The sequence below is a fragment of the Ischnura elegans genome, chromosome 4, assembly GCF_921293095.1.
Source record: "Ischnura elegans chromosome 4, ioIscEleg1.1, whole genome shotgun sequence".
Taxonomy (NCBI): domain Eukaryota; kingdom Metazoa; phylum Arthropoda; class Insecta; order Odonata; family Coenagrionidae; genus Ischnura; species Ischnura elegans.
Window position 1 is genome coordinate 104,202,342 of NC_060249.1, and position 26,797 is coordinate 104,229,138.

At 37.7% G+C, this 26,797-nt stretch overlaps 1 long non-coding RNA gene across 1 annotated transcript in view; it reads right to left on the bottom strand.

The window, feature by feature from the left end:
• Positions 1–26,797, bottom strand: part of LOC124156906 — a 352,033-nt gene that overhangs the window by 102,839 nt on the left and 222,397 nt on the right. The window contains exon 6 of the long non-coding RNA XR_006864426.1: positions 19,255–19,313. This is a non-coding gene — a long non-coding RNA (uncharacterized LOC124156906). The remainder of the gene's footprint in view (positions 1–19,254; positions 19,314–26,797) is intronic.

The following is a 26,797-nucleotide window of genomic DNA, read 5'->3' on the forward strand; positions in this document are numbered from 1 at the left end:
TCAACTTAAGCTTTGTGAAGAGACTTCACGCCTTAGAAAATGGAAACATATATTTGGTTTCAGTACAGAGAATATGAAAAGAGGGATCAGGGATTGGTCAACTCGAAGCGTCCGAAGGTTGTACTACGGCGGGTTATTACTTTCCGACAGGAAAACCTCGCGATTCTCGCAGTGATTGTGAAATTAATGAAGATCTCAACTCAAAGCTCCTCCCCTGAGGGCGAGGGAAAAAGGTGCAAGCTTAAGGACGTATTATTATGAAGCCTGATCATATCGTGAAGGTGAGCAAGCCCTTAATCAACACGTCAAAGTACACAAATCGTGACGGTGTGAGCTGGAAAATTTCTTTACGAGAGCTGGCTCTGGTGTTTAATGAAGTGCTATTTTGAGCCAAAGATTCACTTTTTTTTCACCTTACCAATGTACGAAATGAATTTTCGAAATTCCTTGCGTCATAATATCATGTTTGTTTTGCAGTAATCGAACTGATCAAAAATAATCACTGATACTTCTTCTTGTAGAGTGAAAAATTGAAGTTTTACCGAATACAAGCCATGAAAAACTAATGGCAAAGTAAGACATTTTCACATTTTCAAGGATAATTAGTACCCCAATACTTGCATAAAACCTGTGAAAATGGATTTGATTTCTTCTGGAATAGCTCCAAACACTTGTTATGCGACTTTGGATACAAAATGAAATTACCGACGTGCTGATCAGTTAGTAGTATGTTTAAAGTGCTAATAGCATTATTTTTCTTCCATGCATAAAATTAATCGTTTCGCAGTCTTTATACAGTTATCTGCAAAGTCGCAGGTGCTAATTCATTGATTGGATACTCTTTCCTAAAATGTCACAACATTTCTGAATCGTTAAAAATGACACCCTTAGGCTGAAATTTAATGGAAAAAAATAATATTCATGAGATAAATAGTCAATACCTTAAAAGTAAATATTTATATAAAGATTTCAGCAAAATTCGTTCCATAAAGAGGTTGTTTTCATTACGCTATTAATCACTTCTAGTATGATTAAAAGGAGAGACTCTCACATTCAAAATAGAACGCTAGTAAACTTAATGAAGGGATATTCATTTAAATAAACCTAGCAAAACTTCCTGAGGAAAGATATTTCTCGTTGAAACTGGAAGAATAATACAATTTTGCGAATGCAATTCAAAAAGTAAGGAATTTTTGTTGCTTGAAATAAATTCTCAGTCCCCGATAGCAAAATAGACGGTGGATAAAAGTAATTTTCTCGAGGTTTGGGCAATGTTTGGCATTATACCTAACTTTTGACGCATTGCAGAAATCTGGTCATTCTTTGCACTATAATTTTCTTTCTATTTAATAATTCAACATATTAATAGGTACCTTTTAGCAACATTTTATTCATGAAGAAAGATGATGAGCACGTACTTGCACAATCTGACGTGTAAACAAAGGTTCCATCAAAATTGCGTCTTGTAAAGCGGTGAATCGCTAGAACACATGCGAGAATGCGTGGGTGTGAGATGGCAAAGTAGCCCCTGTTTTAATTTCGTTCATGCATTTGCGCAATTCCACGCCATTTTAGAAGTTAATGCACTTCTAACCTGCGCAATTCCGCGCCCAATATAAAATGACCTTAAGCAACTAAAGAAAGGGTAATGGGTTCAAATGCGGGGGAAGCCCGTGAAAACTTCCAACCTAATGCTATTCCGGTATTGAGACACGTGCTAGAAACCAGCCCACCTAACCTGGCAATTAAATAACTAAAAACAATTTTATATTGTCACGGTTTTGTCCATTAGTATGGGGCTAGCTCCAGCTCACCTATCCAAACCAACCTTCGGTTTGAAGTAATGTACTAGAAAGTTATTATTTTTGGTTTATAACGGTTGGGACAGGCAAAATAATTTATGTTGAGCATCCTGAAAAAATTATATCCAGCGACCCACCCCCCCAATTATTTTACGTAAGTAAATCCTATTTTGATTGGCTAATTCGCCGCGTTCACCCGGACGTTGATTCGTGCACAGGTCGTAATGGGGATGGAGAGAAAAAAACGAAGAGGTTGGAAATTGGAATTGTCCGATAGATGCGGGCCGTATGATTGCATTTCTGATCTGCACCCCCTCCCGCCATCCTCACCCCTTCCCCCGCCGCCCTGCCGAGTCACAAAAATTGCATCATCATCGCTCAATTTTTATCCTCCCGTCCCTCGTCATTGCACGGCCCTTCGTCAACAGTTTGGTAGGTGCAAGTTTCCGTAGCAGTTGACAAGAATCTCGCTCAGTGATGCTCGAATATTGTCAAAGACATTTCAAATACCTTTAGCAATATTGTGAGAATAATTAGAATGGTGTGAAATATAATTCATTGCAATCACGAGCATGGTAAGCGTTATTTTGCAAAAATTAATGAATTTTTATTTTAATTTAAAAAAGCTATCTCTTTACTTCTAGAAGTGATATTAGCTACGTTTTAATTTTGCTGGAACTATTATAATAATGAAAATTATATCCATTTCTTTATTGCAAAACGTGAGTACCATTAAAAACTGTTACATGATTTTTCATAAGGTGCATTTAATGCATTTTATAAATGTTTTCGGCATTTGGAAAGGTGCCTTTTTCAATTATCGATGGATTACTTACACGATAAAGTGAGTATTGAAGACTCTAAATTGTGTTAAGATTGTACTGAAACACTCAGATAAAATATACGCTCCCTTTGCCCCATTCGTGTATACCTTTGTCATATATTTTTACTTTCCACTTCAGGCATTTGTGAACGTCACCAGGTTGAAAAAGAAAGAGTTTGAGCGAGTTGTCCGCTCCCAATTCAAGTAAGCGACGAAAATTCAAGATGCCAGTCTGCGCCTCTCGTCTTCACTTTTACCGCATCCATGGATTCGAACCCAGGGCCATCGCCAGCCCGGATGCTCAGGAAAGAGAGCACAAGAGCTCTTAAATTTGTGGACTATATGAGACGGATACGGAACCAGTATACATTACTTGCCGGACAGGGTTCGGAAGTGTTGGGAGAGGGCTCCACGCACCGAGAGGCAAGGGGTTCGATGCCCGCTCATAGGGGTGAGAGTAGTATAGCTTACCGTTGACCAGGAGAACCAGATTCGTCGCCCGGTTGCATTTATTTGTGAAGCGGTTCTTCCCCCACACCACGGACTGCCGTGCCCGTGAATCAGCAAACTCAACTTTTTCATTGTTCACGGCGTGTCCTCATCCCAGCCTGCCTGCATCGGCCGTTTGGGGAAAGGCGGCCCGTGGACCCGTTCACATCGCAAGGTTTTCACGGGGTGCAGCTCTTAGCGGCGGACTCTGGGTGATTCGTGAGTGCAGGCGATGTTGCACCATCGCGAGGCTAGCATGATGCATATGGCTCCCCACATGGAAAGGGAATCTTCATGACTTTGCACGTCGCCTCTTGGATGGGTGGAAATTTCCTCGCGATAAAAATTGGATGTCTAAATGCGATGGATAATTATGGATAATTGCCTCGGACGTAGTACGATTTTGATAGCAATTAAAATTTGTGGGCTAAACCGCGTCTTGCGGCTCAAAAGTTGTCAACGTTTAAGCCTCAAGGCGCGGGTTAATCCAAAAGTTTTAATTATTGGTAACATGTAAACCGCGAAAGTTTAAACAACTTCTCGTTTTACAATACGAACCACAATAAAACATTAGTGTTAATTTCTAGAGTTTCACTGCTTTTCGTATGTGAATGCTATATCTTGTCTATATTGTCTGTGCTATATTTTGTCTCATATAAGTAAAATCCTTAAAAATGAATAATTATTTATAAAAGTTACAGAAAATCGGTTTTGAATGTTAAAACGGCAAATATGCTTTTTTATAAATCTTATGTAATGATAACCAATTCATCAGTTTTTGCAAAGTGCGCGTGAATTCAGATGCCTTTTCATATCCATATTCCATTTTCTTCCTATGTAGTCTCGGAAGAAAAATTAAAACAAAATGTTTTCATGCAATTGAATTCAATTTGAGATTGCGGATGGTGGCAGAAAAAAGCTTACCTACAACGCCCGTGTTATACATTAATTTTGTGAAAAGTTTCCTTAGATTTTTAAAAAGAATTATTTCGTCTTATCATAAAATATTTCCCTGGTTGATGAAAAATGACTTTTTTTACAGGCTGATTGAAACGTATATATTTATAGAATAGAGCACAATACAATTTGGCATAGATTTATCTCGTTTACCTCAATGGACACGTGTTCAACAAAGCTCTTACACTTGCGCATAGGACTATCGAGATGAATGCTAACTTGATCGCGATTACGCACTGGAAACAAACCCATTCCTACGAATCTCCTACAACAGTGAGATAGGCTGGACAAACCGGTAACGCTTCAATCCATCCTAGCACTCCATGTGAGGGGGTGGACGTACCTTAAAGCGGCTAAGACCAGACGGTGGGCTAGTCGCGCACTTGCCACCTCAGACACTTGCTGCGGTAATTCCCTCACGCGCAACAACACTGGCAAGTGGCGCGAGGGATAGGCGTGTTTACACCACCGACGGAGTCCATCTCTATTTTCCTATGCCCTGATAGGCAAGTGAGAGGTCTATCCATCAAATCCCATTCCCTAATAACGACCGCAGACTGACCAAACGTTGACGTCCTAACCTGCTTCTCGCTATTTCTTTCTCGCTGCGGCCGTTTAGCGTCCGGAATGACTCCTAACCGATGACAGCCGTTCAAAAAGGGTTTGCCCATTCTTTCATCGCGTGGATTAATGATAGGATATACGATACCGGGCTCTCATAAAAAAGCAAACGGGTGCTATACCTATAATACGCACGCTTTTAATGTATGCACAGGGTACGAAGCGTTAGAAGCGGGAAAGTAAATGGTCCAGACTTAAACGACCGGATTTGAGTTAATTGAGTGCACTTTGCGACAATCTCCCTTTCTCTCTACGCCGTTTTTTATCTCCCGGCATCCCTTTCGCCGCGCAAATCGCAAAGAGAAAGATGTATCTCTCGCGGGGTGACAATGAAGAGTTCGGCGAAGGGAAGGGGGGGGGGAGGAATAAAAAAATGCAACTGGTTTCCATGGCGAGGGGGTGAGTTGGATCGGAGCAGGTTCTCTCCTATCCCCCGATAAATCGAACAATGATGATGAGCAAAGATTTGCGAAGAGCCTTCGATCGCGAGCAAGAGAGAGAGAAATGTATATTATACATATACGCACTAGTATGCGTGCGGCATATTTCATGTGCCGCGCGAGAGAAGGAGGTGAAGAGGCATACCCATTCGGTGGGAATTAAAATTCGTTTCGTTCCTTCTCCCGAGAGAGAGACACACACGTGGAGAGGGTAGGGCAGCATTGAGAGGATGGGGCATCGGTCATCTGGATGGGGAATAAGCGTATTGAGGAAGCGCAACTGGGCGTCGCGGCGTCAAAAGACTTGAGCGCGGCGGGGCGGCCGCAGAGCGGGATGAATATTCGCCGTGAAAAGAGATTCTTCTCTCTCTCTCGAGGATATGATTTATTGCCGGACGGGTAAGAAGAGCGAGGAAAAAAGTGTGAGGGTGTGAGGGAGTTCGGTGTCCTCTCGTTGCACCCCTTCATCCAACACTCTCGTAAAGTGTGTTCCTCATGTGTCCGCGATGCTCAGGTGCGGGGAATTCCGTAGAACTCACGATGACCTACGAGTTCACACTTTCACTACTGAAATACCGTGTTCCCATCCATAGTATACTTACACCTATATTTTATCCCTAACGCCCAATTCCACCTTGCAGCGTATGGTTTATAGCTTTTGGGAATTCATAAGCTACGTTTTGGGAGAACTTATATTGCAATCAAATGAAAGACATTTTATAAATGCACTGCTTTTTGAAAGAAATTTTTCATAGCAACTATCAAAGGTGCTTGATAAAAATTTACATGGCATTACTGATGGTTTCATTATTATATAAGTTTATATTTCTAGAAATTTTCTATCGAATGGTCTCTACTTTATTAAAAGAAGCAAAATTTTAACGAAATTGTTCTCATACTGGAATGAGTAATCGGATAAGAAACCAAAACTGCACCATGAATACGCTCATTGTAATGGCGAGAGATCTGGAAAAAGTCAACCATCATTGAAAATACAACCCTTGATGAAATAACTCTCTGGCCTTAGTTAGCGCACTGGCAAGCCCATTAAATTATTTTTATTCATTACATTTAATCATTAAATTATTATTTAATAATTCATAGGCTATTCACCACTGTCCTCTCAATGAAGGTATCACCCAAATAACGGTGAGCCATAGGCGACCTTTTTCATTATCTCCTCCGTCTTTTTTTGCAATCATCGCTAAAGAGAACTAAGGGCGAAATGATCCTCTAGCTGAGAAATAATGGTTTGGATGACTTTTTAAAGAGGGTCGTAATAGTTTTAAAGTTTGAAAAATCTCTCTCGGTCTTTTTATATTTCAAGCCCAAGCTCTAAATTTCATTGCCACTAAATAATTTTCAACCGCTGCACTGGTTTACATTTGGCTATAATTTCAATTATTTTAATAATAATCTTTCAAATTTTAGATCTAATTATGTAAAATACATTTGTATTCAACGGTAATTTTGATTGGAACATAATAAAATTGCAAAAAAATATGTTAACCTTGTGAGAAACATTTTTGACATCACTTAGGTAATATGGTAATAACAACATTTTGACGACCCTATGAGCAGCACGCCCAACCAACCTACACTAAGTCAACCCTTTTTTTAGGGATATACGCACACAATCTCCGCAAACCACATTCGGATTCCATCTCAATGGCAACCGAGAAATCAAGTTTCCCTCGCCACGCACACAAACACACTCACGCACACATTCGTACGCGATGATGACGAAAAGGACCGCGTGCGACAATCCCAGAATCCCTCGCGGCTTCCCCTTCTTCTTTTTCCCCTACCCTCCCTACTCGCTTTGTCCACAAGCATCCGATCCGATCACTCGAAAAGTTCTCCCCATTCCTTCCCATTCTTGTCTTTAACTGTCGCTTTTTTATTAGGAGTATCGCTTCGGCACCGACGGAATGGTATATATATTTTTCCTCTCCCGATCATCACCCAGTGGCGGGTTTTTCTTGGCCCTGGCTAAGGGAACGCATTGATTTGTATCGGAGGAGGGGTACGCTCAATCCTGTTTCTCTCGGAATTCTTACTTAGGCCTCCGTTCCTATGCACCGCTCCACCTGTAGCCTATTCGATCTAGCAGTGCCTGGCACCCTTTTTTGCGATCAAGCATAGATTGCTGTTCTTTGTTGTGTTTACGAAAAGTGGTAAGTGGTTCTAAAATACCTGACGAGGGGATTCAGGGCGAGCTATTGCACGCGCTTGGCACAAGTCTGACCAAATCCCGATAACAAAGCCGTGGGGTAACTATTGCCTCGTGCTTAGATACTTTTTTTTGGTAATCCCCAGTTATTGTGGACCATCATGAATATTCTATTATCTGCCATTGGGTACAATCGTCTAATATCGGCCATTGGGAGGAATGTCATGGGTGCCTTGTGGCACGCGATAGATGCTGATTTGAGGCAGGAAACGGACCCATTCGTACTGTCTGGGAAAAACAAATTCTAAAGATATAAAGAAAATAAAATTATATGTCCAATATTAGGCTCATATTTGATAGTCATTCGTTGGAAAAACATTAGTCATAATATAAAACTGGTAGTTGTTTAAAAGCAGAGTGATATTTTGAATAATTTGGAGCCTAAATAATTTGGACAAAGAAGATAGCAAGTTTATTAACAAGGACATTGTCTCTATGATGCCGGTTTATTTTCTCTTTTGCAGTTACTGAGGAAAAGAATTCTACGGGATGTAATTGGTGGTAGCTAAAATGAAAATGCTATGTTAACTATTTTTATCAGTTTTTGTGAACAAAATTGTGACGAGATGAACTCAAAATTAGGAAAAATATATTGACAACATTATAATAACAAGCCTTGTTCTTCAAAGTTCCATTTTTTCGACCACTGTTGAATTGGTTTATTTGGACCAGGAAGGTAGTCATTATCTTTCATCACGATTTTTCGTGACTAAATTTCTAGCTCAATCTTTTCCGACCCAAACTGAGCTTAAGTAAACGAACGCTCCCACTCCGAGTATCAGATCCCAGTTTTAATTGGTCTTATCTCTTCAATCTTCGCTAGAGGTTCGACCTCAAGAGAGAAGACTACCGCAGTTCAGTAGGGCTTGAACTATCGTGAAATGGATTGAGAAAAATTCTTCCCAGTCCATGCTGGCTACATTTATTCAGCCTACGTGACTCTTTCCCAAAGCCTCGTCGGTCTGTGATAATTCTCTATCTGTAACTGTGAAACTAGACGAAGGTGTTATATTACTTGATAGAGTATGTATATTCTAACCATCAATAATTTAACTGTATTTTCAACGGAGGATAAAAGTTTAAATATTTTTGAAAATATGTGAGATGCCTTCCATATTTCTATCAATTAATTAAAAACCGCTTAGCTGGGCTATAATTTTATTTTCAAAGGCAAGAGCTAAAAAATCCTACCGAAATTTATTGAGCTACCTGCCTGCAGAGAATTTCAGGAAAATTTTGTATTAAATATCGTAATTGCTTTCCCATTAATCAAACTACTTGTTCCAATGGAAGGAAGAGGTAGGAGGGATGCAATCTCTATGAGATCACATACATTCGTTAACATAGCACGTTTGGGACATAGGACGTTTGCTTAAGTCAAAGGAGATGATATATATCAATGTTTACTGGAGGTGCACCTGAGATGAATTCGTTTCGCAGTTTCTAGTACCTGCCAAGTACCACCTGCGTAGATAAAGTGATCAACTGCATGATGCTTAGTACGTCTTGTTTCTCACGCATCTATGACTACCGGTGACAACTGCGGAGAATTATAGCAGACACGTCTCATATTCCAGCATGCTATCTGTTGTCGGCAGTTAATTTTCAGATCGGTAGCTCGGTATTACAAGTCATTGTTTGAAGCTCCATTTCTGACTAAATCTTTAATGTTAGCCAAAGTTTTCAAACATTAATTACTAGGTGTCTATCTGATACAAATGATATTATTCCTCTCAATTAATACAAAATAGTTAGAAATATTTTAAGTATTACTGATGAAGAAGCTTTTTGTTTACCACATGAAAGTATCTATTGGTACAAACTGAGGCACGTCTAGGTTTGGCTGTGAAAGGGTTAGCGAAAATTATGTTTTACAAAAAAATAATTTATATTCGATTAAGGAATATTTATAATAAAAGGATAACGAATAAATGGATTTCCTTGTATATTCTAATACACACAAATGAATAAACAACCTCATCCACACAGGAAAAGTCAACCTTATATTAATTTCCTATGCTATTGAGTTGGAAGACATTATATCATGAGATTACATGCCCATTATTAAGTGCGCAAATTCATCTACATAGATAAAATAAATTTTGGTATTGGGAGCATTGGAGATTGGTAAATAATTAAACATCCTATTTGCAATTTTAAGAGAATAGAGAGTACAAGAGAATAAGAATAATTTACTCGTGCATTAGCCCATTCACTAACGTATTTGCAATCGTTATATTACTATTATTATTTTTCATTACTTTAAGCTACAGTATCCAATTCTAATAATATTCATAAAATTTTAATGCTTCCAAACGGTAAATAGTAATGATAATGGATGCTTTTAAAACACGACATTTTTACACACATATTTTAACTCATTTTTGGGAGATTATAAGCGGATACAACTTACAAATATCGATGTTAATTAATCTACTATAGCGATAGAATATCACGGATTGCATAAAGATACAAAATTAGACGGATGCTAAGAACGGTAGCTATTTCCTTTCCATCAATAAACCTCCCGCGATACAATTCATATGGGTGCAGTGGGCAGATGTTTTCATCGCAACTCGGAACTTGAGGACACAATTAAAAGAATAGCAACATGAAGGGGTAATAGACAATAGTAAAAAATAAATATTGAAATGGATTTATAGCTGAAATTGAGGTGATCGGATTGGAATTACAAACAAAACTGCGCTGAAACTAACGAAATCTTGGATCCATGCGCTATTATGTTGAATCTAAAAAGAACCCTACGATTCCGTGAAAAAAGTTCTTCCAGCCGCAGTGCGGATCTGTGTTTGCAGCATTCGGTTGAGTGATAAATAACTCTTCAGTTTACCAGGTGATGGATGGACCTGCAGCAATAACACAGAAAAAAAAGCCTCGTCAGACTATTGGTTTATTTACAAAGCTTGTCCTCTAGGAATGATTTCGAAATAGACTCTCGATTTCAATGGAAACCTCGGACGTCTTTACGACTCTTGACGTTCGACATTCTCCACGTGTATAAATGCAACTCCAATCTCTGTTTGGCGCGCAAGAGATCAGAAATGAGATGCACTTCAAAGCTTTTGCCAGCAATCCTTCCGCTCTCTCACGTCACATTCATGCACTATCCATAAATTTTCTCAGATCCGAGTCCTTCACCGAAACAGAGGAAAAAACGAAGTATTTCGGATGCAGTGCGAATCCGTTACATCGTTCCCCTATTAGGCTCATCCTTCACACGCTGTCAGCGAAGTCAACCTCCATTACTCGCGCGAGTGGTGGTCGAAGGAAGAGGTTAAAAAAAAAATGAACCCGTCACAGACACTCTCATATTAATAGTTTATGTTTATGATCTGGGCGGCGAAAAAAATATACCGTCACACTCTGTTTTTCGCTCATATTTATGCTTCATCAATGATGAAACGAACGAAAGGGATGGGGGTTTTCAAGATTTTTTTTGAAAGCCTCAAAACCATGTCCAATAAATCCGGTTATATATCTATCTATATGGCTATATCATGAATTCTGCTCCGTTCCCTCACACTCTCCTCCCCCTCCACTCTGCAAGTAAATATTACGCGCTCCCCCAACTCCTCCATCACTTTCATTTTAACTCCCACCACCACCACCACGATTCGAATGCACCCCGGTCCCTCCCACTCGCCATTTACATTGTCGATGACGAAATAAAAAGAATAACAACGGTCACTGAGAGATTTTTTTTTAACCCTGCATTTCCCCTCCCATTCCCACCCTTTTTCATCTGCACTTTCATCCTGCACCCCCCTCTTGTCATCCGCTCCGCCTTCTCTTCTGCACCCGGGAGAGAAGAGTGGTGCAGCCCTGCACACCCGAACATATATCCCGCGACTCCGTACCCACTCGTCAACTACTCACACATATGCACCCCTTCAGTTATTATGGGCCCCACCCCGTCGGCTTGCAGTTTTGCCCCTCCCACGCCGTGGCCCCCATAGGGGGAGCGGGGGGCGGGCAGCCAACCCGGGAGCAGAGCGGGGCGGCCTCCATTACGGTCTCCGGGCGAGAGGGGGCGTGGCGCGGGGGGAGAGAAGAGGGGGTCCGAGCCGCGGTCCCGCGTTCGACTCCCGGGGGAGGCGAATGTGTCGCTCGGAGGGCGGGGCACCGATATATGCGATCCGTCGGGGCCCACCCACCGCCGAGGGCGACCGCCCACCTACGATTCCCCCCTCCACTGCCCCCGCCGCCGGAGGCTGTGGCCTGCAGCGCGGCACATGTGTGTTTGCGAACCGGGGGGTCGCGGCTTTCGGTCGCGCGGCCGCACCCCCGGGTCCTGCCGAGAGGGTAAATGCTTTCGTCCCCGGTTCTTGATGCGGAGGTTTCGGGTTTGGTGCCAGTGTTCGACTGTTTTCCTATCCTATGTTCGCAAGCCGAGGCATTACACCTCATATTAATTTGAATAGATGAGACTACCGTACCTTAATTACCGCCAATTTTTTAAATATCTCTAATATTAGGTATGCAAAAATTGACTTACATCCCAGTCCCGGAGACTTGGGTTCAAATCCCTCGTTCAAATCATTCAATCGCGTTCGCGAGTCAAGAGGATTTGCTATTTAAGTAAATCTATCTAATGCAAAAAATGTATAACAAATGGTCGAATTTGTATTATTATTTTATCACCAGGTTGCGAAAGCATTCTTTGCTCTTGATCTGGAAGATAGCGGTCCAATCCTTGACTTACACTGGTCTCGTTCATCTTTCAAGCCTACTAGACCGTTAAAGGACTATGAAGGGCATATAACGAAAATACCTATGCAATGCTCGACTTCGTAAAATTTTTCCATCACTCCGCACTGAAACTCAATACATCTCATTTCAGGAGATTCGGATTTGAACCCTGGAGTCTACTGATTTTCTCACGTTTATTAGCTGAGGTCCTCTCAATCCTCTAAGGTACGATTCTCAGTATAATTCAAGTAATTCAGTCAAAATATCTACCCCATAGTTTACTTTGCAAAAGTTCACTTTAAACATGCACGAAAAAAAAACTCTAACACTCCAGTCTGGGAGACGATAGGTATTGTTTGTGACACCAGTACCGATTCACTCCTTCGCCAACTTACCAGCCTTATAGGAATTTAAGCATGTATACATAGAAATAAGCATAACATACGGGCTTCGTGAAATTTCTACATCACCAGGAAAGCTAGTTGGGTGAGTGAAAACCAGATTCCCCTGAGCCCCTCACGCTTGGAAGCCACGGATGCATATTCAGAGGATATTGACGCACTTAATAAAAATACCTTCCATTCAGTTATGTTTGCAATATTTCTCCATCACGAGGAATAGAAATCCATGGATCGAATTTCAATGTATATAATTTACCCAAAGGCAAACTATGAGTCCAAGGATCCCATGAAATTCTTACGTTAGTGAGCTAAGGGCATGGGCCTTTTTAGGGAATAACTTGTATAAAAAGATCCAAGCACAGTTAACTTATTAAGAACATCCGCCATGGCAAACTGAAACGTGCTTGTAAAAAAAAATGCAAATTCATCTGTACAACAAAGCTACACGATCCGATACTTGAATTTAGTTAGAATTAGCTAATAATTTTTCCCTCGATAGTTTAGAGTATAAATCCTATAAGAAGTCACATACGAAGAAATTAATCACAGTAAAGTTGTTTCTAGCATGAGGAATTGAAGCAAGCAAATATAATTTTTTTTTGAACCAGAATTGTGGCCCAATTTCTACTGAGATCCTAATGGCCATCAGTCAAGGTGATCTATCCTCCTAGGAATCCTGTCTGCAAAAAGAACTGATACGCAACATCGTTGACTATATGTAAATTTTCCATCACAAGTAGTGGAGATACAAAATTGAAATTTCATAACATCCTTGCCAATAGATCTAGGTGTGTAGAAGGATGTGTTCCTTGAATTCCTCAAGCATGTTAGCCATGGATATTAAACTCTAAAAAAATTTAATCAATGTAAAAAAAGTCGTACGGTATGGTTGATACTGTGGAATTTATCCATCCAAAGGGACGGTAAAGCATTAAAATTTTTCTTTATTGTCTAAAGACCGATTTATCCTCGAATTCGAACGTGATTTTTCCATTACTTGCCAAGAGTGTTAACACCTTGATAACTTAATACGGGATAAAACGTTTATGAAATTATTGACATGCTGACATTTCTCCGACACGATGGAAAGAAAAACATATATGAACCATTGGTGCAGACCAAGGTTTGAAGTCGTTTTCAAATAGTTTCGCGTGCCGATGACTCCGCTATTCAAGGTAATTGGCCCTTAGAGAAAATTAAATGAATATAAAAATATCCATAAGTGATATATAAAATGTATAATTTCTTCGAGAAAATTTCCATCATTCATTTAAGTGTAATAAGCTTAAATGTTTGCTACTCATTTATTTGACGACCACGGGAATTTTTATGGCCAGCGGCCAAGAACATAATAACCGTGAGGAGATGAAATATATACTCAGTAAAAATTTAAAAAAGATCGCTTGCATGTACAAAGTATCTCCATGACTTAACGGAAACACACACTTAAACTTTCGCCTCTTCGTTAATTAAATTCATTGCATTTAAAAAAAGGTTAAAATACGATGGACCTGCAATTCTTTCTATCCCAAGTCTGCTGTTTGGTACGATTCAAGTTCTTATCTTGGTCTTTCTCGGAGAACTTATCCTTCAGCGACCGACTTTAATGACATACTATGGATAAATGACGGATATCGTCTCGAAAATAGTATTTATCTTCCGGTTACTGCAAGCGTCTTTTTGAGGGTGAATGGTTGTCTTATATTTTGTTGGAGTTCTCTGGATGAAGTCGTTGATGGAGACGGACATTTTGAAAGCAAAGCTCTCTATTTTCATGGCTATGAAAATAAGAAAATCGCCCAGTTGATAGCCTTTAAAATTCATATAAAATATTCTCAGGAATTTGATGAGCATGATATTAACTGAAATACGTTTGTAGCCTCCTAATGACGATAAGTATAAGTACCTATTAAAACCACTATATACACGACGCGACACGACGGTTATAAGATATTTGTGCAATGTGTTTATTACCACATTAGATATGTATTAGATGTTAACTATATGAAGTCGGAGATATATCCACATCGTAGTCTCATCTCTAAAAAACTAAGTAAAATGGGTCAGGTAATTCACAAGAAGTGAAATTTTTGCACTTGCTAAATGAAATCAAAATAATTTAACAAGCTAAAATAGTGCATATTCTCACGATACAAAATGTACAGAATTTATGGAAGAAGAGCGACCAGCAAAATTGCTCCAGCCTAAATCTTGCTCTGTTGAAAATATTATTTCATGCTCAATTTATTGCGATAATTTTATTCATACTTTATGAGAGAGTTAAAATCTAGCGGAACTTTTTTAAGCTTCTAGCATAGGTTTTGAAGGAATCTAAGAATTTTCACGACAGTTTTTGAGACTTGCATTCTAAAAGCTGTACTGAAATCAATCACATTGGGTGAGGGCAAAGAATGTATTTAAGTGCTACTTTAAGTTTTGCTTTTTTGCACTAGATTTCTCAAGAGCCTTCTACGCGATACTTATCCCCCTGGAAGCTCACGTCGCATCGCAACTTACAAATCCACCAGTTCAGTCCAGCAAACGCGACTGTCACACCAGTGAGTTTGACGGAGGCGGCTTTTGTATTGGATCAACGCGATTAGCGATCTCTGAATGGACAAGAACCGCCTGAGTCGCCACTCATTCTGACGTGCACTAAAATCTACTCGACGTATAAGCTAAGAAGGTGACAGTGTAAGTAAGACCGTTGGAATAAGCGCATAGAGTAAAACCGTTTTACTTAAATTGATATTTAGAAATAATACTGTTCCTAGGTTCATTTGTATCACTCTTATAAAAAATTTGGATTTAACAATTTAAATCTAAAATCAATGTTCTATAATTTTTTATCTCCTTTCCTTAAAAATGCAATGAATAGATGAAAATGGTATCTCAAAGTGCAGCACGTAATATGCTACCAAAACTTGCCATTAATTGCTATATCTTTGCTTCTACAATCCGTATATGTCATTAGAGGAAAAGTCTGAACGAGTTAAGCCAAACAATCTCTAGAATCAAAATAAGAAAAACAGTAAGAAAGTCACAAGTCGAGGTTGTATCGTTCAAATAATTACCTTTACAGGAAAGATTTAAAGAAGAATAACGGATTAAATGCTATGGAATACCGTTTTACTTCTTTCCTACAGTGCATACTCTGTAGTAAAAGTGAAGAGTCAAATTGAAATGTCAATGAATGAAAGAGAGAAATGAATCACATTAATCACGATTTATGATTATAAGCGATTTCGTTTCCTTGTTGCATCAAATATGTAAAATATTCCATTGCCCATGCAGAAACGCGCACGAGAAGTTGAATACACCCGGAAAAAATGAACAGCGCAACTTCCATTTTAAATTCCGAAATGGATCAGCATAAGAATTGAAGAGATAGTGAAACAAGAGACCAAAAAAATGAAGTCGTACAAAATAGCCATGCAACTTACTGAAAGCTAATTTAAACGCAAAAAAATTGCGAGCTCCAAATTGAACTACAAATTTGAATACAAAAATACGCCATTTACGCAATAAATTTGTAATTGAAACAACATTAATTTGGGAAAGTAATGCAAATCAGCGAATTCTGCTTAATTATGCATGTTAACATTGGTAGTTTTACTCCGCCAATTTTTACGCTTTACCTGTAATTACTTGAAACAACGATTGGTTATATTCATATAGTCTCTTGAGTGGTTTGCAGTAAGATCAACAGGGCTAAAAATTGCCAATAAGCAGAAAGGATATGAAGTTGTTCGTGTGGTCTTACACAGTTTAGATAAATGAGATTTTGAAAAGCCGCAGAGGCAGCGAATACTTTTTAATAAATATAGATTTATATTTAATCATATGCTTCTAGACGTCAGGCTGAATGCCGAAAAATTAAACCGACAAAAACTTAAGAGGAACTGTTTGGAGAATTGAAAACGGTAGAAGATGTAGCATTCGCGGTAAATCCTAAGAGATATGGTTACCTATGATCACACCGAGAGACACTTTGGACATTCTAGTGAGAGTACATTAAGATTAATCTCTAGCAATAAAATAATGATGGGGGTTTACATGAGGTTACATGGAGTAATATTATAGAGAAAGGTATATTATTCCCGCGAAGGACATTTAAAACTGGGGAAAATAGAAAATAGGATTAAATAATTCATCGACAAATTTTTAGACGAAAGGGAGGATATAGTGCAGCAGTCAGTCTACTGATTTCTCTGGGCTAATAATTTGATTGAAGGAAAAGTGATGTGATCCAATACGTAAAAATAGCATATATTTTTTGGACTACATGTGCTGAAATTCAGACGTGTGATGACGAAATGCAACTGCAAAACGGCATGACCACTAAATTTTAAGATATATTTCAAGTTCGAATGGTCCGTTCGTAAAAGATGTCGCTAAGAGTTCAGTATGGAGAAGGAACTGACATATAAATGCAAAAAATAATTTTTCTCTCCATCACTAATTTTTATTGCTGAACATGGAACATTCTCTAATAAATCATTTTTTACTATACTACTTCCATATTGATTAATTGCAATTATATTCGACATGCTCTAAAAATATATTATAATGAACTGAGAATAAATAAATATATGATCGTTTTCTCGGCAGTTAAAATCCACTGGAATTTTTTATTTTTACCACCATATTCAACGCAATTTAAAAAGTTTCCGATGTTTAAAAACTTCCACTGGAAGCCCAGTAAATGTAATATTCCCTTAAATTCATTAAATATAGCATCTAGCAACCCGTACTAAATGAAAGTTCATGAGTAGATAAAGTAGAATCAATTCTTTGAATGCGTATGGAAACGTTAATTTATTCAAGTGAAAGTTCAGGTGAATAATTGTGAATAACTTGTGAAACAAATAAATGTAAAAGCAAGGTAGCCAATTATCAATATACGTGATGAAGTTTCCTCAAGATTTCAGCACTGAATTAGTTGATTGCCATTTTTACTCACATCTGGTAGGTGTGAAATTGAGTTGAATTGCTGCAATCGAAAACCTGGTATATAATACATTTTGGGGGCTTAATATTTCCTAGGAATCAGGTATTGGTCAACTCAACGTCATTAATCAAAAATGGAATTAAAAAAATATGCGAACTACTTAAATAATCTTTTAGGCACAATGAGGCTTATGCCGTTCATTTATAAATTAGCTCTTTACTTATAAAATATAAGGTGGCGTTTAAAATTGATCAACACCTGACAATGCATATAAGGGAGAAAAAAATTGAGGAGAAAACTGAAGAGGCTGATGTCCGATTCTAATGCGGTGAAATGATGATGAGGGTAATGTATTAAACAGCGCGGGAAACAATGTTTCAGACAAGGCATGAGGTAAGCGGTATATTCAGTTTTAACAAACCTCATTGAATCAGTCAGAAATAATTTCACTACATATCTAGTGAGTCATACTGTATTGATTTGATGTAGGAATTTCAGGGATTCATTAATTATATCGTTTCATTCTTACATATAACTTAAGGCTTTAAAAGCAAAGAAAAAAGCTGCAAGGTGATCGAATCTACGATCATCGAAAGCATGACCTTTCTGAGAATGGTATCTATAACACTGCTACTTCAAAATTTGTATGTTAGTCTTCATTATTTGTAACTCTAAGTAATACCGAACGTTACAAAGCTGTAACTTTTTCCGTTATCTATTTTCATAGCAGTGAAAGTAAAACGGATTATTTCGATAAGGTTTTGTTATCAAATACACAATGCTGAATTAATTTCAAAAGCTTAGAAAACGCTGGAGTGTTTTTATTCTTAACGTATCACATACTATACCAATATTGCTTACGGAATAGGAAAGACATAATGAGCGGGATGTTTACGGCTTTCATTGTGTAGTTTTGTTGAATACATGCTGAAATCGTGTTTCCTTCAGTTTTTAGCTCAAATTAAAAAAGTATGAATAACGATCAGATGAAATACTCATATTGAATGAAAGGTGTTTTAGATTGTGAACGTCGGGGTGTAAATACTACCACTATACAGTCATAATTTGAATGAACTAATATTTAGTAAAAAAGAGGAAAATATATGAAATCCATTATTTCCAAAAAGTTAAATAACAATGAGTTCCGAGTTTATGTGAAGAAAGAGTTCAGAAATTTGAGAAAGGAAACGAGCATACACACAATGCAGACGGGAATATTGAGATTTGTTAAAACATGCCACTTATAGTTTCTTACCTTTGATGGAGTGAGTACTTCTCATTCTTATGGCCTAGTAAATACTGAATTTCTCACTTAAATATGTACTTTTTATTTCATCCTTGGATGAAAAAGTCATAATTTTGTGACTTGAAAACTTAAAATCAATGGCTGCTCTCACGCAACACGAGCGCAAGAAACTGTAATTGGGATTAATTTACAAATAGTAGTTCTGTAAAAGGGAAGAAATACTGTGACTTGCTAGTGATACTGAAATATTAAAAAACTTCCAACGCACAGTAAAATAAAACAAAATCCATCTTTAAAAAAAGCATATGCTGGCGAGATATAGAAGATATTTTCAGTTAACGAAAAATAAATGGGACTTTTCCACAAGTGCATTGCGTACCGTACAACGCTTGTCGACCATTAAGTTATGTCTCAAGAACACTATGAAGGTGATATACAACTCTTTTTGTGGACAGGACTGGGCCATGACAGAAATTTCAGGAGTTAGGCTCACGTCAAGGTTAATACCAAACAATAAGAGGTAAATACATGCAAAATTATGAATATATAAATTAAATTTAAGGGTGAGAACATGCACTTACCGTTTTTCTCTGTCTAGAAGAATTAGCGTCCTAGGAGATATTTGATGATAAGGAGATATCTGAAATGAAAAATAAAAATTGTTAATACTTTGAATAGTTTTCGAATAGAGAATTTTCTGTTACTCTGCATAAATACACTGCTAGTCTCAGCAATATAAAATTCAATCATAAAGGTAATGCACAAGAATATCATGCAGAAAGTCATAAACTCGGAGGAAAAATGAGTCATAATGTGGTTATCAACCAACACGAAGGCAGCATTTAGACAGACCTAATGGTGAAGGAGGAGATTCCAAGGGAAGGGGAATATGAATACGGCAAAGTATTTTATTAATTTTAGAATACCTACAGATGTGAAATTGTTTTAGCATATAAATCAACCAATTCCAACACCTATATATCTCATATATTTATAATTTTCTAATTCAAGCAAAGCGATCCATGAAAAATTGGTATTCCTTCTAACAATTCCCTGCAATATATGCTAATGTCATCATAAAAATTTGATTTTTCTGTCTCTTTCCCATAAAATATATTTATGCATTGTAATTTAAAACACTTTGAAAGAAGAAGTTGTGTTACATTAGACTGTAAAAATAGTCTTACGATCTCACAGCATGAAGCGCATAAATATTGGCCGAGTGCAAGCATGTTTCTGAAATAGATACGATGCTATAATTTTGCAGTATGCAATCCTTACCACCCTTATATTAAGAGCATGTATTTTGATTACGGAAAACTAAAAAAATTTCGCTACATCATTCATTTGATGGTATAATAATCCAATTACTAAGCATATTGAGACTCAAGAAAGAACAATATTAATATCCGAACCAAATGATTTTCTTTATCATAAGAAACTCAGTTCATAAACTGAACAGCTTTAAAGGAAGTCATGTACCTCTCATTCCTACCATGCTTTACTATCGAATGATTTCGTCTGCTTTCTTCTTCGAAATACTAAATCAAATAAAAGTGTTTGCGCCTCTACGCCAAGCTTAGGGTGTTATGACTCTTTCTAGAGGTTAAGCGGTTCACAATCCCGCTCCAACACGATGCTGAGTGGCTAGGATCATAATTGGATTCAGTAAGCGAGGGAACACGGTTTTTCGGAAGATAGACGAGCCCTTGCTTCCGTAAAACTTTGGGAGGTGTGAATAACTGCGTTTGAATCGACGTCAACATACACGGCTCCACTTGACAGAAAATAAAGCTACTTTTTGAGAAATTACTCTGACATTAAACTTGCGTTTTTTACCTAGCTAATGCATTATTGGCAACAAATATTTCAACCGAATAAAAAAATCGATGTATGTAATTCGGTTATTTCCGGAAATAGACACACATCCGTTAAGGATTTTATTTGAAAGTTTCTTCTTAATATCTACTTTTCGTAAGGACTACATTAAGCGGAGAGCCTAAATAGTGCCTTTTTAGAAACATTATAACTAACATAGAGAAAGCGTAATATCTTCTCTTGCTGACTACTAATATTCACAATAGCCGTTCGCTTATCTAGTAAAAAAGGTCTATCATTCTACACAACTTGCGTTAAGTTTTGCACAATTATTAATTGGGAAAAAAATTGACTTCAGCAATGGTATTAAAGTACTCAACAGCATCACAGAAGTTTGATGTAGTAGTTTTAGTCAGAGGCAAAGACATAATGGTGGTTCTGGAAATAGGTTTTTGTCCATGCTTCAATTTTATCATCAATAAAATTCAAACTTTTCCCTTTCCTTCGCCAAAGACGGTCATAAAAACTCGTTAAACTTTGATGATACTTATGAGTAAAGTCAGAGAAAAATTTAAGTTGGAGGTATTAATTTTTCAAGGTTTTCGAAATCAATTTTCACGGAAATTACTAAATACCCTTCAGATTCTCTTTAGGTGATAATGACGCAAGGTAGTTAAAAAAAACTATTTATCTTGAAATTTAAGGGACTTGAAAACTGTCTTCCCGAATGGGACTCAAAGCCATAAGTATAAAAATAGAATTAACCTCACCCAGAAGTTTGATAATTTGTATTAGCTAATGATAGAAGATACCGCGAAAAACTAAATTTTATGTTGTGTTATCTTTAGTAGTTTATACAAATAATATTTGGGATTAATTTAAGTGCTCCGGGACTCGCCATGGTGGTTACTTTGATACAGTGATAACAAGGTGATAACAAATTTCCACAGAGGTGAATGACTCCTCGGTATCTTAACTGGCTAAGGCACACGATCGCGAATCGGGAGGGCTGGGTTCAAACCCCAGCCAAAGTGAATGATTTTTTTCGCTGTGGAATTTTCGCACATAATTTGAATCGATTATTTGAGAAGCCAAGGGTACAAGTTATTGTCTTTCTAAACACAGCTAGGAACGGAAATTGATAAAAAAAATACAAATACTTCGTGGCCAACGATACGAGTGAGTCCGTTCTGTGCTGACTTCGAGTGGATAATCAAATCCATCACTAAATATGTAATTGATTTTGTTTGTTTTCTTTGCCTAATTTCTGTTCCTAACTCTGTTCAGAAAAGGAAATCACTTGTACCCCTTAGCTTCTCACCCCCTCAATAGTTCTTTGGCAGGTACAACGCATGGTTACCATAAAGTATTTATCATTTCCTTTCGAATTTTCTAGAAAATTTAAGGGGTACTATTGTACGAAACAGGTCTGGATGCCATCAGTACGAACCCAGTGCGAACCTTACCCAGCAAAAAAATCACGTGTAAGGAGGAGGGGTATTTCACCCCATGTGTGTTCGTGACGTCCGCAATTCTCCTCGCCAAGCACCATGTTGGCCCTTCCCCGGTTCGACTCCCGCTTCAAACCCTTCCTCCACCCTGAACCCCTCCCCTCTTCTGGCTCAGCGACGCTCGTTATTCAACGTCAAAGCAGCGTCCTCTCTCCCCCCCCCTGCCCTTCCCTTTCGCCGTAGAAAACTCATCTCCCTCCCCTACTACACACATCTCATGCGGGAAAAATATGAATAAAAAAAACGGAGGGAGGGGGAGCGGAAAAAAAATAAATATAAATATCGTCACGAATTGTGCGCCGCGCTTCGATATATGTATATGCGGGGGAAGGTGGGGTGGGAGGAGAAAAATATACGGGCTGGGATTGAGAAAAATCAATGCAATTCGCCGAAACGCCTTCCTGAGTTTTATTTTTTCATTTGGGCATCTCTCAACCTCCCCACCTCTCTCCGATCCTCCTTCCCCATACGAGCCACTCCAACACTCCTCGCCATAGGGTTTACTATTATGAGGACGCGTCACTCTAGCTCGACCGGTCCTTTAATGACGCATGGCTTTTTCACTTTCTTTACACGGTTGTATAGAACATTCTGGGAGGACATGGAATTTACCTGCATAATTATTATAAGTGTGTTCTACCTATAAAGATAGGTTTCCATGGAGTATTTAAGAAATAATCTAGCATTCTCCCTTCCCTTATTGACTTCCCTCTTCAATTCACGATAAGGTCTACTCCCTTCCATTAAATAAAAAATAAACCTATTTTCTTCCTTTCTATCCCTCGCTTACACAACATTCTACCCTACAACACTGTTTCCAACAACCCCTCCCCACTCAAAACTCGCTCCATCCACACCTCCAGTCTCCCCCCTATCTAACATTGATGCTCTCTCTTCTTACCTACCATTTACAACAATTTTACTTGCATGAAGCCATTACCATTTACCATTATATACCATTGGTTATCTTCCTAAGCAGAGGGAATTCAGACTGAGTTTTGATAGTACTATCGACTTTTAAAAGTCATTTAAAGTAAATTTTACTCACGTGTGAGGCACGTTCTATTCCAATTTACACCAAGTTGAATAAGCTCCTCCAAGAATTTGAAGTTAAAAATAAATCCCTTCTCAAGGGTAGTTAAAAAATGTGTTTCTTCTGTAAATGGCGATGCCCGTGATCACAGAGTAAAATTGGAGTGTTAAATTTTTCAACACTTGGGTGCATTATTTGCGCATCAGTAATTTTTAAGCTGCTTGACTTTATTTTGACTAATAATTTGACCATAAACTCCTAGAGAAGTAACGTTACATGCTTTAATTTTATGCATCTCTGCTATGCTATGCAAGCAAATTTTATGACACTATTAAACAACTATAGTCAGTTATATGCCAAAACGATTTTTATGCCGGTTGTCGTCAGTACTTACTTAAACCATATCAAGAACATGTAATAGACTTTATGTAATACGAATAAAACACGATCTTGGGAAACTTTGTGGCATTCCATCACAAAATTTATTTGGTGAGAAAAATTTTACTAAACCACATAAAACTGGAACACGACCCGGGTTTCAACATCTTAGTGCCATTATTAGGTGGTTAAATAATAATCCACCTGATAATGACGCTAAGACCTAGAAACCCGTGTCGTTTTTCAGTTTTATTTATGTGGTTTAGTGAAAGTTTCCTCATCTAATAATTTTTTTATGTATTACTGTTGGTTTTCAATTCTAATTTCAATGGACTTAGTTTACCGTTGAGACTACATTATGAGGGTGCCTCAATTTTGCTCGGTTCATCATGTTTCATGACGAATAACTTACTTTAATCTCACTCAATCATTTTGAAGTTGCCAAAATGTATAGAAAAGACCTTCGTCAAAATCCCTCTGTTCATCTGAGCTAAATACTGCCTCAGAATTTTCTCAGAAGAAAAACTTTATATTTGAGATAAAGGCAAATGTTGAGAAAATTCTTCTCAAAACGCTATGAAAATTTAGAAAAGATAACATAAGTTTTGAGCAATTAATTTACCACGGAAAAAGACAAAATAATATCATTGAAAAGGTGCGATGCGTCCTTCTAAGTTGTTGTAAACAGGGCCACCGTTCACCCCGCGGCCCTTACGCTTTTTTTCTAGCCCTGCGTCGTCCACGATGGTAAAGCCCTTGTACCTTCCCATGCTGATCTCGCATTCTCTGCGAACTGGTCCCGATCATCATCCACTTACGGGCGCACGCCGCGATAATTAGCTTGTCACACAAAAGCCTGTTCGCTCCCTGGATTATTACCTACCCACGTGTCACCGGGGCAGTACCTTCAGAATTTTTTTCCAAGAATCCCTCAAAGTTCCACGCTTTGGCACAATTGGTCTTGAGCATGGGACATTTCAAGCTTGCGGGCTTTCAGCGTGTTTTTATTCAAAGGCGTCATAAACCCGCGGAATGGCAAACGGGCATCCGTAGTGACGAAGACGCAAGCTGAGTCATAGGAACGATAATTTCATCGAAGTATATCGGGTCAAATAATCTCATGTATTCCGGACAAAAACAACAGCATCTTGTTTTTATTCATGAACCCTTATTTTCACCTTTGTCTGTGAACGTTATAAATCGAAGGTTAATAAATAATCGTATCACTAATACTTATCAAAATGCGGACTTATTATGCAGGCAACTCTAGAATAAGTAAAATACTGAATGGAACGGATAAACCACAGATTGCTGCTAAATACAGGCATATGAGAAAATTCTGTGGTGCTTATTCGACGTTGAAAACATATAATTATGTAGTGACTTTCAAAGCATATTTACAAAAATATTTTACTATGCACCATCTTTATGTTGGCTGAGCAATATTATCATGAAAACATAAGCGTTCAATGCAAACGGTTCTAGAGGATGTGGTATAAGAGGTTATATAATAATTTGAAACGCAAGGAAAGTGTTTAGTATGCTAACATTGAAGCCTTACGAATTACATCGGATATATTTTATCGGATATTATTTTCATCGGCCTCCGAAAACGCCTTTATAGTACCATAAAATAAAAAAGTTGAGAATAATTTAAGACTTAGCTGCAAGTTTAAGAACATGATTTTATTCGGAAGCAGCTATTGTAAAAAATGCAAGAAGAAAATATCGATAGAGGTGGAGGTAGAAGGATGTGTGGTTAACACTACTATGTCTCACGTGCAAACATCGGCAGTCGTGAATATAATTTGCAAGTGAGCGTGTAAACATCGAATTTTGTTACTTCACCCGTCTCAATGCCTTGTAGAGTGAAATCTCCGAGCGTTATACTAGGTTTTATTACAGAAATGGTTCATTCCAGAATATAGAACATTGTATAATGAATATATGTTTATGTACCGGAGTAATTAAGGTATTATACTTATGGTACTATAACCGACAAAATATGAGAAGAAAGAGCAATTGCAGCAGGAATTGGGAATTCGCTTATGTTCTAAGTTTTCCTACAAGTTTGAATATGATTTCCTGCGAGGTGTAGATAAAAAAAGAAGAATTTGTTAGGGAAAGGAGAATATTTGTTAGTGGCAATTTATGGAATTTTTAGAAATGTTACAGCTAACATATTTATTCCACATAATATTTCAATTAGATATGCTATTGCGTGGTAAATATGGCAGGAATGATTAATTTTGCAGTTGTATCAGTTCGAAAAAAATTGTTGAAAAATATAGGCATTAAATAGCTCACACTTAGTATACCTACTCTTAGCTTTCTTATGAAAATCAATGGATATCATCTATGAAGGACATTTTCTGTTTTAGCATTTTATGAAAATAGTTTTTGACTTGCTTAGTCACGCTGGAATTGTTTTAAAAGGCCCCATGACTCCAAACCAACCGGTCATAGTGTATATTTTGATGACGTAACTTATTACAAAACTAAATTAGGTAGCATCTTGAAATGCATAGTAAATATAAAATTATGAGCTGAAAATTGTTTTCACTTTTCTTTACACCAATTATGAGAATATTACATCTGAGAAAATACAGCGCTACATTTTTCAAATTTGAGATATAAGGTAATTTTGGCATGAGTATAATCTAAATGCCCAAAAAATATAAAAACATAGCTCTCGTTTGAAACGAATATTACTTCACGAGAAAGAACAGATTGAGCCAAAGTGACGTTCTCACGAAAGGCATATGTTGCTTCACTATTCTAGACTAAAGGTTATTATGATCAAAAGCGATTTTCCGCTTCTTCCAATAAAACAAAAATTGTCATAGTGTAACCCGACATCGTCTGATGGACTGATTCCGACAATAGCGTTTATTTCATATTTTTTAATTCGATTGTAAATTTTACTTCCGCAAATTTTTTAATTTAATTCTCACGACGACAGAGAAGAATCTATCAACGTTTCATTTATATCTATGTTAATTTTTTTCATCTGCTGAAATATTTCCATACATCATTATAATGCTAAATTAGTGGGTTGCAGTGCTGGTGTCAATGATTGGTTACTGTGGTGCCATCTTGAGCGTTATTGTATAGGTTTCAGCTGAAAGTCTAACTGTTGTACTGCTTACCCACTTTGATATATCCAACAACCGATATGGCTTTTTTCAGATTTCAAAAAATCCATGTCAATTTTTACGATGATTAAATTTATTAACAACATCGATATTTATTCCCAGCGAAAAAGAGATATATGGGGCTGAAAATTATGGATTGATTTGGGGGCGTGAACTATTTTTTACCAAGCACTTCCTCGGAAGATATTATTTTTAGGTGAATACTAACTTCTTTCAATTTCCAAACATT